General features: G+C 36.0%; 1 long non-coding RNA gene across 1 annotated transcript; it reads right to left on the bottom strand.

Moving 5' to 3' along the window:
* Positions 1 to 652: 652 nt before the first annotated feature.
* Positions 653 to 14,779, bottom strand: LOC122138514. Its single transcript, XR_006155642.1, has 2 exons — positions 14,061 to 14,779; positions 653 to 1,947 (listed from the first exon to the last, which is right to left on the bottom strand). It is a non-coding gene; the product is annotated as an uncharacterized LOC122138514 (long non-coding RNA).
* Between the last annotated feature and the right edge of the window lie 635 nt (positions 14,780 to 15,414).

Genomic DNA, 15,414 nt, shown 5'->3' with positions numbered 1-15,414 from the left:
CCTCTCAGGTGGAACATTGAGGCCTGTATTGGTCACGTAGCTGTCCGTGTTTCATTAGGCTCAGGGCATAAACAGGAAAAAATACATTTGTTCTTCTCAACGGGTGGTGAAGAGCTGAGACCCAACAATTTTCACAGGGAGCAATTTAAACTCCATCCCTTACCTTTCTAATGTAAGTACATTCTGCAAAACTCTGACCACAACAGATCTTTCCAAGGGCTAATTGTGAGGAACCAAAAAAGAGGTTCATTCGCAGCTCCTTAAAAGGATAGTTCACATACACTATGAAAAGAAACAGCTGAATTTCTTCATAAATAAGTAAATAATGCTTTGAAATGATGAAGTGAATTAATAATGAAATAAAGTGAGTTTATGTAAGAGCCACTTCAGCATGCTTTAAGATATGTTTAACTGATAGTATATTTCATTATCTAGTATGTTCATCATTTTTTTCTTAAGTCAATGTGAAATCCTGTCCTGTTTCTTCATTTCCCACTCTTGCCAGTTTGAATATACATACAGACCATTATGAAGGCATGCAATTTTCTCATTTAATTTGCATCATGTGTGCAAGAGATCAAGAAAACAAATGGAGTTCAACTTACAGGTGTTTAGAAATATATACTACAAGAATTGTGGTGGATTTGGTGAATTTTGGTCAACTCCTGATAAAGAGTAGAGACACAAAGTGGTAATTTTCCATTTCCTTTAATTTGTAAAAAAATCCAACAAATTAACATCTACCTGAAACAAACGTAAATGAATATTCTTTGCAGCTACCGTAGGTGGTCATGTGTTTGTTTTGTCCTCCAGCTCTGCCCTTGAGCAGTATCACTGAGAAAGTGTTGAACATCATTACGGGTGAGGGAGGATTTGTTGACTTGAGTTTAGAATGCAAACGGAACAGACACTGAGCTAACAGGTGTGATTTACTGTATCACAAAGTGACGGAAGACATTGTTAGTCGACTAGGCTTTTTAAGAATGATCTACACCACTCCCATTCTTCCAAATGAAAGAATGTGAAGGGCCACTTGGTGCGTTGTACATCATGAGACAGTTATACATTGCCACAAGACTATAAGAGCTGAAGTGGGATGAAATACTGATATTATTTCCTGTCTGGATTAATTATGTTAGCTGTATCATGAGTATCCATAAATACATTCATCATTTCAGATGATGAATGGAGTGGAGGAGTAATCAAAACATGGCATGATGTTTCTCGTATGAACTTCATTTTGTAGACCTCATTAATTTCTTGGATAGCGGCATGGTCTGTGTCGCATTAATCTGCACGTTTCTGAAACCACTGGATGGTTTATGTGTTTGTGTTTGTTTGTGTATGTGTTCTTCTCATGGAAAAATACCCAGCCATCAATGGCATCAAATGCATCCAATGGTGAATTGCAGCGTGGAAAGAAGCAGCACGTCACGGCGGATCAAGCCTCCCTCTGAAGCGGTCAGAGTTGAGCAGGTTCCTGCTATCAGAACAGACCTTTTAAAGCCCTGCCTTATGGCCCTTTCTCTAAGACGAATCACCAGAGCAGAGGAGACACGTGGACCAGATCCAAGAGAATCAGCACAGAATGTGTGGCGCTGCAGTCTGACACGTTCTGTGAGCTGAATTCTAAAGCGCCGTCTTCAAGGCTTGACAGACTTCAGGGCATCTGCTGCAGAAGCTCTTCCTCTGGAACATCTCCATGGTGGGAAATCTTTGACTGACATACTGTTGATTTATGCTTTCCTCAGCTGTACTCCCCAGAATGACAGGCTTTACATTAGTAAGACTCATGAGCCACGTGACCCGCCGCTCTCAAACAGTCTTTGTTGTGTGATTTGGGAGCTCACATCAGCCGAGATTACCCACATTTCCTTCAGTTGGATGAGGATATTGGCATGATCTCATGCCTCTGACACTTTCCACTTTTACTGGTCTGGATGATGCCTGAAAAATTTGAGAAACTATTAACTTGCATGTCACTTTCTTTTGACCTTTTGGTGAGTTTTAACAGGCAATTATTTAAAAAAAAAAGAAAAAAGTTCAAAATATTCTGCAGAATGGACATTTTGCTAAGCCTTGCCTAAAAACGAAACTGATCAGTCCTACCTTAGCAACTGTTGCTATGGGTCATTTTTAAGCTTTTGCTCTTTTCTAATTTAAATTCTATGGAGCATCTGTGTGATTGAATACATAAATAATAATAATAATAATAATAATAATAATAATAATAATAATAATAATAATAATAATAATGTAGTTTTAAAGCCTCATTTTCTCCTTTTTTAGATAATGAAACATTTGTCTCATTTCTAACATTATTTTAACAATTTAATAAAAGAACAACTCTGAATAAAACATGTTTTGCAGTGTAATTATTCATTCCAACCCACAAAAGAACAATATATGCACATTTTACACATATTTAATTTCTGTAGGATGATCTATCAAGCTAACCAAAGGGGGCGGAGCTTGTTGAAGTGTCAGTTCCAATAAATACCAGAAATCAATAAATTTTTTCAGTGCATTTATCTCAAAAACTGCTTAACACAATGCTCCTCATTTTATAGGTGAAGAATATTTTTTGAAAAAGAGATAGGATTAGATGATACGTTCTTTATTTACAGTATCCTGTGTGTTAGAGTGCATTAGCAGGTAGACCGCAACACTGTGCATGTAAATGTAATACAGGTCTAAATTAGAAAGTATGCATTATGTCATTTAAATGAACACTGTATGTATTAGATGTTTCTTTACCAGGGGCCTTCAGACTGAACATGTACATGCACTATATATGATTTGGAATCTCAGTTAATGATTCTGTATCTTTTATCTATACCTTATATATACAATAGGAATTTATTACAAATACTCTGAAGTTCAGCTCACAGAAATGTACTCTTTGTTTGCATAGAATATTATTAATCTTCATAGCCCCCCTTTGAATAATGCAGAGCTGAATAATAACAAGGGAAAGGGAGTGTATACATTTAGCAGCTTTGATCAGTCAGGCAGTATGGGGAGAATAGGCACTGCACTGTTAGATGAAAACATATAGATGTGTTTAAGGGAAAGAGAGGGGGATGTAGAAAACAACAACACTTTGTGGTGGAAATCAGACGTAGAAAGACGTAGTTTCGGGGTATTCATTTCCTGCATCAGCTTTTTCTCCCCTTGCTTTTTTCTCACACAGTCAAGTAGCAGTTGATGTACAAACAGAAGTAACCAGTTATTGCTAGGCAAGGGGAAATATATAACAATTATGCTTTTCTCAGCATTTCCAACAGTTTATATTAAGAACATGAAAAGATTTTAGTTAGTAATGCATTCGGACTACTTTTTAGATTACTATTAGAAACAATAAATTACTAATGATTTACTGCCATTGTGAGAATTGTATATGATCATGTAATCCAGAAAAAAAATTAGCATTATAAAATGTAATATACTCTCATTACGAGTACTTGATTTCCTGTCTATCATTTTCTATGTGACATTTATTAGTAAACACGTAATTTCCAGTTTATGAATTCTAGTTTTCTTGTGTGCATGTAGGCCTAGAAGTTTATTATAAATGAACATTTTGTTGTATGTGCACAGATTTGAGTTCATGAACTTTAAAAACATTAACAAGACTTCTGGGGTTAAGTGGTCATTATGAGCCCAGTGAGACAGGAAGGTGAAGATTTCTTTCCCAGCATTCTCTACAGTTCAAGAGCAAGTGCCTTCAGTTTCATCATGCGGCTTGTGCTAGCCTATAATATGCTGTTTCTAGCCTCGTATTGGTGGCTGGAGATAAGACAGTGGCAGCCGCGAGAATCTGCTGTACAGTTATGGCGTAGACGCCATGTCTGAGGTCACACAGGCTAATTGGTTTGTGCACAATGGGAACAGATCATTAACCATGTCACCCTCGAGAGAACACAGTTCTCTCAGCTCTCATTAATGGGAATTTTCTCTACTATGAAGACAACTTTAAGTAGACAGTGGAGCTTTTTAAGCTACTGTTTAAAAACCAGATTTACTTGTTATCTATTGAGGGTCCCTGTTACACCTGCATATGATCCCCTGTGCTCCAAGAATGCTCAATGTCATTTTGAAAGCAATTTTGCTATTTAGTGCATTTTAATTAGGTACTTGGCACACTGATTAGAGTGAGTCTGAGTAGTCCTCTAATTCTAATGTTTTGAAGGTTATGGGAAATGCTACTTTAGTACTTTTCCTACATCTATCTATCTATCTATCTATCTATCTATCTATCTATCTATCTATCTATCTATCTATCTATCTATCTATCTATCTATCTATCTATCTATCTATCTATCTATCATTGTCTGTTTATATTGGTCTGTCTGTCCATCATTATCTTTCTGTCTATCAGTTCTGTCTGTTTATCAGACTATCATTTTTTATCAATCTGTCATTCTTTCCATCATTCCATCTGCCTGTCATTTTGTCTTTTTATCTGTCTAGCTGTTTATGAGACTCTCCTTTCAAACAGTTATTTAACTTCCATGCACGACTTAACAAACTTTCCTTTTCTAGTTTATTATTAGTGCACTTCTGGAACAATATTTCACCATTTAATTAATGGTTTGAAATTAAACTGTGGTAAATTAAAGAACCATAAATGATAATATAGTTAAACAATAGTTCACTTGGAGGTCAAACCAGATGCTGATAATTGAACGTGTTGTTTTGGATGTATATTTATGACACTGAGTTAAGGTGACACAGTACGTGAAGTACCTAATTAAGATGGAAAGAAATCAAATAGGACAGACTGCTATATAAGTCTTCCTCCCTTCCTTATCATCATTCTAAGCAGGAAGCAGGCTGTCAGCACTGTAGCTCTTCATTTAGAGAGTACGGGACAAGATAAATTCAACATCATTGGAATCTAATGATGTTGCGTCTAATGTCAAAGTATCCACCGTAAGAATTTATGAGTGTGAGGCTTCATTCGAGTCGGTGGGTTAAAGTTGGTGTGATTATCCAAAGACCTGCTACAGGATGTAATCTTGTCAACTCGCCTATTGTGTTAAAAATAAGACACACAGCTGTTACTGATCCTCAGCTGATAATGACTTGCATGTTATTTATTCTTAAAACTAGTGGATAGACTGTAGTTGTAGACATGATTTTTCTCCCCTCACTCTTTGCTCTAAATCTGTCACTGTGGAGTAAGCATTTTATCAGTCTCATTCACACAATCCTTGCCTGCAGCTCGTCTACAAAGGGCAGAAGATTTTCAGACAAAACACCCAAGGCATTTTGTCAATGTTTTGGCACCTGTATCAGCTCAATTACTTAGCAGCCTCATCCGTGCATGGGGTTGGAATGTGTTCCATGACAGATTCCCATTTTACTCCTCATCACGGTGTAATTAGAGGGAGATGGTGGAGATTGAATTTGCGAGGCGCTCTGCGTGGCACCGTCTACAGATCCCTCACTGGGGGGAACAGTATCTGGTAATTGAGAGGTAAGCTTGAAAAGAAGTGGAGTTTGAGGGAACAGCTGTATAGAGGTGACTCACTTAATGTGGATGGCTGACCGCGTCAAGGAAGGCAGGGACTGGAAACAGCAGCATAATACAACAGCATTATTCAGTCAGGGGTGCTTTGGCTCCTTTTGTGAACCCTTTTGATGTTTTCTCATTTAAATATTGACACTGGCAAAATCTCAACTAGCTCGTAACAGCTTGGTAGCTAAATAGATTTGATCACCAACACCCTAGTCAGTCACACACGCAACACCGGGAATATGAGGGAGCTGTGTAAAATGTGTTTAAACTATGACTTATCGATAGAAAGTCATTCAAGGTTTTACTGTTTTTCCAAATATATGAGTAGAAGGAAGAGGTAACAGTGACATAATCGATTGGTTGTTGGTTGGTTTGTTGATTGATAGTTGACATTTTTTAGACTGCAAATAAAGTATTTTTTAGCACACTTGTGTACAACAAATAGACATTATGTGAGCAAATTAAATAAAAAATGGGAGTTTTATGTCTTTTATTTTAACTCTGAAAGTTTCTAACATTTTCTTTACATAGTCCAATGTTTAAAATGGACTAAAATGTATATCCTTATGCAGATAAAAAAAAAATGCTGGGTTAAATACAACCCAGTGCTGCGTATAAAATATGGAAAAACCCAGCAATTGGGTTGTTTCGACCCAGCGGTTGCGTTACTACCAAGAAGGTTGGGTTAAACATTTAACCCATCCGCTGGGTCTGTCCATATTTATACCGATCTCATGAAAGTGTGTATCAAATAGTACGCCAAAAAAAAAAATTAAAACTTGTGGTATTGATACGCAAAACGCTCGTCTTCGGAACACAATTTAAGATATTTTTGATGAAAACTAGGAGGCTTGTGACTGTCCCATAGACTGCCAAGTAAAATACACTGTCAAGGTCCAGAAAAGTATGAAAAGCATCATCAGAATGATCATCAGTTGTTCAACCGTAACATTATGAAGTGACGAGAATACTTTTTGTATGTGAATAAAACAAAAATAAAAATTTGTCTCCTCTGTGTCTCTCCACATTAACGTAGCGCCATTTTGGAGAATATGAGCTGTACGCAGGCAGCTCACTCTCTTCTGTGTCAGCCGCGCCACAAGGATACGTTTTCTAATTATATTTACGCTTTGTTTTATTCGTGTACAAAAAGTATTGTCGTCGCTTCATAATGTTACGGTTGAACCACTGATGACAGATGGACTATTCTGACAATGTCTTTCATACTTTTCTGGATCTTGACAGTGTATTTCACTTGGCAGTCTAATGGACAGTCACAAGCCTCCTGGTTTTCATCCAAAATATCTTAAATTGTGTTCCGAAGACGAACAAAGCTTTTATGGGTTTGGTACGACATAGGGGTATGTGATTTTCATTTTGGGGTAGACTATTCCTTTAAGTTGCAAACCTCAGATCATCTTGTTATTGATACTACAAGTGAATTTTGCTCCTGAATGTTATATATAGAGAGAACCAGGTTTTAGCTGATTAAAATGGCAGTCTTTATCTCTACTAGCACATGCCAGATGTATAGTGCTAATAATATCAAGTAATTCTGCCATCTGTATGAAATATTACATAGGTAAATTTTACCATAATACATCTGGCCTATTGTGATGGAGGCCATAGACTCCAGGACTTGTATTTCAGTGAACATATTCAGTGATAATGATCATCAGTAGGATCACACCAGCTTCAGTGCTGGAGATCTGGAGTTCCGAATGGATTACTGTCAATGTTTTACTGAGCTGACATTTAATTAAAGAAAAGCCAGAGATTCATAGTTAATTTCAATTATGTCTGAGAGACAGACAAAGTGATTTATGCACTTTGCATTGACACGACAGGTAGTTCTCTGCGTAAAACAACACCTGCAGACATTTTCAACATGAAAGTAATATGAATATGGAAGAGCAAACATGCAGTATCTCTCTGTCTTTCCCGCTCACTCCGCGTCTGTGCAAATTCAATGGTTTTATCGGTACAACGCCAGCACTCACTATCCTGGTGTTTTAAATGCATTGCTCGCTCCTGAATCATTACGTTTGGTTGCACATCGAGCCGTGTTATCAGTAAACAGAAAACAGAAACTCGGTTGCACAGGAGATTATTCATTATGTAGGTGTGTTTGAAGTAATACGATTAGAAAACACTCTCAAAATGCCAAGCTACCACGAGAGGGCATCCCATCATTACTGTCATGAGCTTCATCAGTGTCAAATGAATTCAGGCTTCAGACGCATTGCAAACGCTGTTCAACGCTGGATGTAAAGGTACAGCTTTGGAGAAAGAAATGTTGCCTTAATGACAAAGAGGTCTTTTGTATGCAATTATCTTATAGTGTTGTAATTTAACACACATTTAGAACAAAACAAATCATACTTTGTGAAATTCAAGCTTTTACCATGTGCTTTTGGATATTAGCAATGGTATCCTCTGAGCAATGCTTTAGGCTATATGACCACCTGAGAGCATCACTGTACCACAGTATTGTCATACTACCTTTATTCAAAGGTACTATATGGACTATTGATATATTGAAGGGTGTTATTATGTATTTATTTATCTATCTTGTATGTATGATAGCATGGTAATACCATGATATTCTTTGAAATACTTTCAAGTATCATATGAATATCATAAAATTTATTTGATAATCATTCAGCACCATATTATGTAGTGTGCATGTGAGAGATCCTGCAGTAGTTGAATGTGTTTTGGTGTATTTAGATCAGTGGGGTGTTGTTTTGAGACCTGTTGGATGTAAAGAATAGAAGTACAGAATTCTCTGTAGTAACTGATTGTGCTGTTCCTCAGTGCTGTCTAACCCTCTTGGGCTCATGCTCATGTTTCCTCTGACTTCCTGGAAAAATGCAAAGGTCAAAATCGCTGTAGTCATGAGTGATTCTGTGAGTGAAAGGTTTTGTGTTTTATTTATGGGTGGTTCTTCTCCTACAGGCATTTTGGTTGATCTTTATTAAAACTAACAGGTTTCAGCTGTGTTTAACTTTTGTGTTACTTTTCTCCATTTCTTATTATTTCTTATTTTCTGAGATGTGTGCCCAAAGACTGGAATACACTACATGGCTTTTTCAGGAGGAGCTGATGTTAGTTGTCAAAAGTAAGAGGAAGTCTGCTGACTCTTAGTTGACAGATTTGATGGGTACTCTGATTTATTTAGCTTCAGAGTCAGAATGTTGCCAAATTTACACTGCAAAGGTGGCACAGAAGCACTTCTGAAGTGGCAATTTAGGTGTAAACATGTCTTTACCATACTGTTTAATGTTTCTCAGAGGTGGCATGAATGCATTTACACAGCAATTACAACTGTATACTAGAGACTGAGGTGAGTATGAACAAGGCATAATTTAGTCTGACTATTTTGGTATTCTGTCTTTACACTGATTTTAAGTAGGCACAAAGCAGCATTAACTTGGTTCTATAAAGACACCATATTATTCTATCCAGTTAGAAAATACTGAATATGTTTAATATTTTGATCTGATTTTAGAACATCTTATATTCATTTGTTTTGTCTCCTAGCGACAAGTCACGTGTTTCTGTGTCAAGTGTGTTCAGAAGCAACTTAAAAAAAACTGATAGTGGGTGATTTTTATTTATATGATGCCCAGTTTTTCTCTGTAACTATAAGTCACCAAGTATAATGATTAACATCTATTTAAATGTTAAAAGTGATGTAGTGTACAGATGCTGTAGTTAAAAAAGCATCCATTCAACTTTTTTCTTTTTTTTTTTCATGATCAGATGGTGTGTGGTAGTTTAAGTTGAAGGAAGGCCCCTAGTCTATAACCACTGAGCCCCTATGAGTTCCTTTTACGTGACATTTCTACCAGTTGTGGTTATTTACCATTACTGCCATTTCCATTCACCTCAAGCAAAGGCAGCTCGGAAAGATGACAGAAGTTTAGCTGTGATACGTGAAGGACACCTTTTTAAACATCTGACCTTCTTGGCTGATTATTGATAGAAAGGAAAGTGTAAGGATTGGGATCTGCACTACAGAAGCCTCCACTCAGCTTTTGCTAAATGGTTTTGGCATTTAAAAGGATTTGCTTGAGCAAGTTGAAAGTAAAAAGGAATAAATTCTTGCCTTTGAAACTCCCAAAAGGTCTTTGAATAAGCAGTTAGGCAGTGGTGTTTTAAAGGAGCATTCTCTCTGAGTAGTAGTTGTTTTTCATTATTCAAATTTTCATTTTTTTCTTTCACATTTTAAAGGATATTTCAGCCAAAAATGAAAATTCTGTCATCATTTACTTACCTTCATGTCCTTACAAAACTGTATGACTTTATATCTTTCATGAAACAACAAAGAATAGGTTTAGCTGAATGTTTGAGCTGCTCTTTCTCTGCAATGAAAGTAAATAGTGACCACAGCTGTCAAGTTTCAAAAGGACATAAAAGTAATCTATATAAACCTATGTGTAATATTCAAAGTCTTCAAAAATTAATTTGATGACTTTTGTGTATTTAAGTCGTTTTACATTAAAAATCTTGCTGGACAGCCATGGTCACCATTCACTTTCATTAATGAGTAAAATGGATTTTAAAAAGGCTTGAGTATAATCCACATTTGTTATATCTTGTCATTTTTTATATCTTAAAATGTCAGAGACAGTCAATAGAAGAAAGAAAAACTTTTTTTTTCCTGCAAATTCTCCAAATTTATACTGCAAAGGTGGCACAGAAGCGCTTCTGTTTAATGCTGCCCAGAGGTGGCATATATGCATTTACACAGCAATTACAACTTTATTCTTTGATACGTTTTTAGTAACTTAAAATGACAGAGACAGGCAATGGCAGAAAGAAAAGATTGAAAAAAATTTAAAACTGACAATGTAACCTAAAGGTTAGAGGTTAACAGGCACTTTTGTTGTTGAAAGTACTGCAGCAACTTAGTTGTGCAGGAGTAAAAGGTCACAGCTGTATGCACACAGCGACTTTATTTATCCTAATAAGCGTTCAAGTGCCACAGCCCTGCACAGCACAAGCATTAATGCTGCTAAAGAAAGAACAAAACCAAACAGTAATTGTCAAGGAACCTGCACACACACACACACACACACACACACACACACACACACACACACACACACACACACACACACACACACACACTGAGACTTAAAGCAGTGTTGGCAGAACTGTTGTTCAGCTACTGATAAATCATTGTGAAATATAAGAAATGAATGTGCAAAATTTAAATATTGTGTTGGAGTGGAAAGCAAGGTCGTTACCTTCTTCCAAAATAATTTTGGCAGACACTGCTTTTAATTTTTCATCAATCTTCAAGATTCCCACAAACTTCAGAATGTTATTAATTTTCAAATATGACAATGAAAATTTCATAATATAAACCTGAAACGATCATTACCTTTTAAATTTACTGTGCATTTTTATTAAAATGTAATGTTATTTATTCAGTAAGTTTAAATTAAACAATAGTTTCTGTATTTATTGTCTTGTCTTGTCTTGTTGAGTGACTTTTCTTTGTGCATTCATTACGAATGCAGTAGTAATTTTGAACATGAACACATGCCAGTAATAGTTCTTTTTGTTTTCAAAGGCCAGTCACCGTAGTTTTGTAATGACTTCAGTAATTTGCCTAATTGCCTTTTTTCCAAGGATGAGTCAAGAGTCTGTTTATGAGTGGAAGTGGTTTGTCAAGATAAGAGTACAGTGAAGTGAGTATTTGATAGTCATATCTCACCTGGCAATAACACCCACACAGTACTGGAAGTTTACAGGTGCTATCTCACTACAAACCCCAGGAGAGTTTCTCCACGGCCCACCTTACATTCCCATACATGGGCTTAACACATGTTCTCGAATGGGAGGGGGTGAGATGATAGATACAGCCGTGGGGGCTGAGAACGAACATTGTGGTCTGGGGTGTTCATGGTGAGAACCCTAGCAGGCCCAAGGAGCACAGCGTCACTTTCAAGAATGTGAATTTGTCATAGATCTTGAAAGATTGTCTTTAGCGGTGCTAAAATCTCCTAGATGTCTAAAGAACTGATATTGATATGACAATGCCTGTCTACGCTGTTGTTTTGACCTCAGACGAACTTTCATCCAGTGTAGGAAATCTTCAAAGCTAACGGGGCTCTGCAGGGTTAACAGAAGTACCGCATGCAGCACTTACTCACGCGGTCTAAATCTACTTACAGATGTCAACACTTCAGATGAGTTGTTAATGTGACTCTCACAATAGTTTCACTGAAAATTGAAAGTAACACATTTTAGGGTTCATAACAGTGATCATTAGCGATGATGATGCTAGCATAACACAGAGGAATGTTTTACTCCTCAGAGGTTGCTCTTTGATAGTGTCAACTTGTCGAATCTCGTAGAATGCTTTTGGAGAAATAAATTAGACGTTGATGATGTACGAGAAAGTATATATTACAAAATGAATGTTGTTAGCATAGCTAAGATGATTTGATCTTTATTTTGAATGCGAAATTAGCGAGTTCAAATTGAAATTCTGGCGAACATTTACAGTAGATCTCTTTTGAAACTCTAAGGAGATATGTGTGAGATTACTGTGAGAGTGTCTTTTTTTCAGGAGCTACATTTGCTCACCATTGAGAAATCTGCGAGAATCAGTTGAAATATATAATAAATGTTTTAAAGTAAGACGTTTGTCAGGTTTTAAAAGATTTGCTATATCTTATCATTGATTTAATGATCAATATTCAACATTGAAGATATTAAGACCACTTTGTAAATGTTCATCACAGTTATATGAATCCTAATTATGATTTGGAATAGGAAATTATTGAGTTCATATGAAAATCTTGCAGATTTTCTCTATGAACATATATGTGAGAAAACTGGTGTCTTTTGGTCAGGAGAAAAATCTGCTTTTGCTCTCCTTTGCAGTCTACAAGAAACAGTTGCAATATATAGATATCTCTTGTTTGATTCAAAGTGAAAAGTTTCTGGCAGGTTTTAAAACATTTTCTATATGTAAATGATTTAATAATGCATTTTCAACAATGAAGATATTTAGACTTCTTTGTAAATGTTTATCATAGACATTTGAATCCAAATTAGGATTTGGAATGAGAAATGATTAAGTTCATATTAAAAATTGCCGGGCACATGCAGCTTGAGATGTTACTGAAATGTTTTCATAAACTCTACAGCGATACATTTGAGATTATATCATTCCGTCAGCAGAAAAATCTGCTTTTGCTCTCCATTCAATCTCATTGTTGTCTCACAGAAAACAGATCTCTTGTGTGATTTAAAGTAAAAATGTTTGTCAGGTTTTAAAACATTTGCTATTTTGTTAGTGGTTTAATAATCCATTTTCAATAATTAAAGACCACTTTGCACAGTAAATGCTTTTGCACTACAGTTATTAACTTTCCAAATGTTTGTATTTTTGCAAAAAAGCAACAAAGATAAGAGCTTCTGAGAATTTTGTCAGTTTACAGTTAAAAACCAAAGTATTTTGCTTCTTGCTTATAGTGATAATGTATCCTTTATCTTCCCCACCATGAATGGAGGACAGGAATGGATACATCTTGTAGCTAACTGGAGGAGGATGATGACTCACTACTAAACTAGCAGTCTGTCCAAACTCAGCCTTGAGCCAAACTGTTGTCTATATCTAGACTAATTGCCTGTAACACAAAGAAACCCACCTCTATGAACCAAGCAGGATTTCTGTGAATAGTCTTACAATGAATGCACTGATCTGTTGGGGATTTCTGTAAACACTTACCACTCATTAGTGGGCAAATTTAATGTTGGAAAGTCCATCTGTAGTATAATATATAAATGTACGTACAGTATGTATGGATATGCGTATGTAAGTGTGTTTTATTTTTTCCACGATTAAGATAGTAAAAAAAAAAAAATGCGTTTGATGTCTAACAGCATGACGAAGTCGATTCGCAGAAATATAGACTGTGACCACTATGATTCATAATGTTTCACTTCACTGAAAATATCTGTAATATGCGCAATTTCAGTCTTTTTCCGTTCTTTAGGGGAAAAAAATCACAGTCACCCCTGGGAGACAAATATTCACACATAAATGGAAAAAAAAAAAAAAATCAGTATGCTCACTTCATTGTGATTAGCGTGATTCAACCAATGACCTGGTGGCAAAGACCAGACTAAAAAAAATAAAAAATAAAACAAAACATTTTAGTGTATTTTTATCTTATCAGCAACACAAGTTTGTACAGTATTCTTACAGGTTCTGGTAAATGAAGCATTATGTAGCCTACTGTTTTCCTGAATTTCATATGTCACAGCTGCACCTACACTTCATTGCAAACACTAATATCACCAAAAATATGAGTGTCAGGGCTTTCCTTTGGGGTATAAGACCTTTAGCCTCAATAAATGTACTAACTTGCTGCAGAAGGCTTATAATGCTGTTAGTAGGATTAAAATATTATAGCCTCTGTACCACCGCTGCTGTACAACACATTTAAGTAACTTAACATGCTCTCTTGAACTCACTTTAGGAGATCTTTCAAAGAAAGAAAGCACTCACCTGGGAGTAATTCTTCCTTTTGCCAGTATACAAAAAAACTGAACTTGTTGAACTTGAGAAAAACTGCCTTTCACGAGCAGCCCTGGTTATAAAGATTGTGCTGGCTTGCTGCCTACGGAGCATATGTATTTTGCAATAACCCTGAGAGGAGATGATGCTGTCGTGATTTCAGTCACTTTTTTGTTGCTTGTTATGTTCACATCATTACCACACCTTTAAAGAAAGAGTTCAACCAGTAAATAAAAGTGGTACTCGTGTGCTGAATTCTAAGTATTGTGAAACCATACAATAGTTAGACTGAAAGTTATTATTCACTTGGTCCCTCCAGTGAGCTGTTAACCTATGTGACTGAGTCAGTGAGTCAGTGAGTTGAACTTACTCAGAGAACCACATCTGTCTTGTGAACAAATCATTTGGATCAGATTTGTGACTAACTTTGTAACTAGATATACTGATTAATTGAAAGATCCAAATGTTTATGCATTTTTGGACATTACACTTTTGCAGTGAAATAAAGGTTTTGTATATATTTTATTTCATTTTATAAAGTCTTTACTGAGCTGTAAACTATATTATTTTACACAACTCAACATACAAGGACAAGATGTGAGTCATGTTTCCATTTGCATGATGGAAACGTCTTTTGCCTTGTTTAACATAAACTGATTTTATTCGTCATAGTACTGAATTTAATTTGGTGTTTAAATATGTTCTCAGATTTCGGCGGCATGAGAATTAGTACTATTTAATTGAAAAGTGATTACAGAGAACAATTGAATACACTTAAATTAAAATGCTACTTTTAAATGTAACATTTTTATTTCTAAAATGCTTGTTAGTTTAAATGTATGTAATGTATGTAATTCTAAATTATGCTGTATTCTCCCAAATAAATTCATTTTATATCTGAAAAATATAAATTTGTGTTTATTTTGCCTGTTGATCATCGTGATTTCGTGTCCTCCATCCTGGTGTTGTTTTAGTACACTGAAAATGAGGTGTAGGTCTCAGGGGCTGCTGTTTACTAAAACTTTAAATGTGGTGTTGATGAAGATGGTAATCATTTTTGTGGTCCCAGTGACTCAGTGCAGTTCCTGTGGGTCATCTCATGATTCCTACATATGGTCTAATAGAAGTGTAGGTAACCTACTTCAGACTCACGCTGTTACAAAAGGTTGGCTTCAAATTCACAATAGGATACTGTAAAGAATGACTTGCAGTTTTTACTTTTTAAGTCAACTGTCCTGTAACAATAAACCCACTCTCAGAACTGGTCACACTATTTGGGGATCATTTGCAACCGGGGGAAGAAGTTAAAGGGATAGTTCACCCAAAAATGAAAATTTGTTGTTTA

Source organism: Cyprinus carpio, chromosome B9, assembly GCF_018340385.1.
Source record: "Cyprinus carpio isolate SPL01 chromosome B9, ASM1834038v1, whole genome shotgun sequence".
Classification (NCBI taxonomy): domain Eukaryota; kingdom Metazoa; phylum Chordata; class Actinopteri; order Cypriniformes; family Cyprinidae; genus Cyprinus; species Cyprinus carpio.
This window is presented reverse-complemented; position numbering and strand designations above follow the sequence as displayed.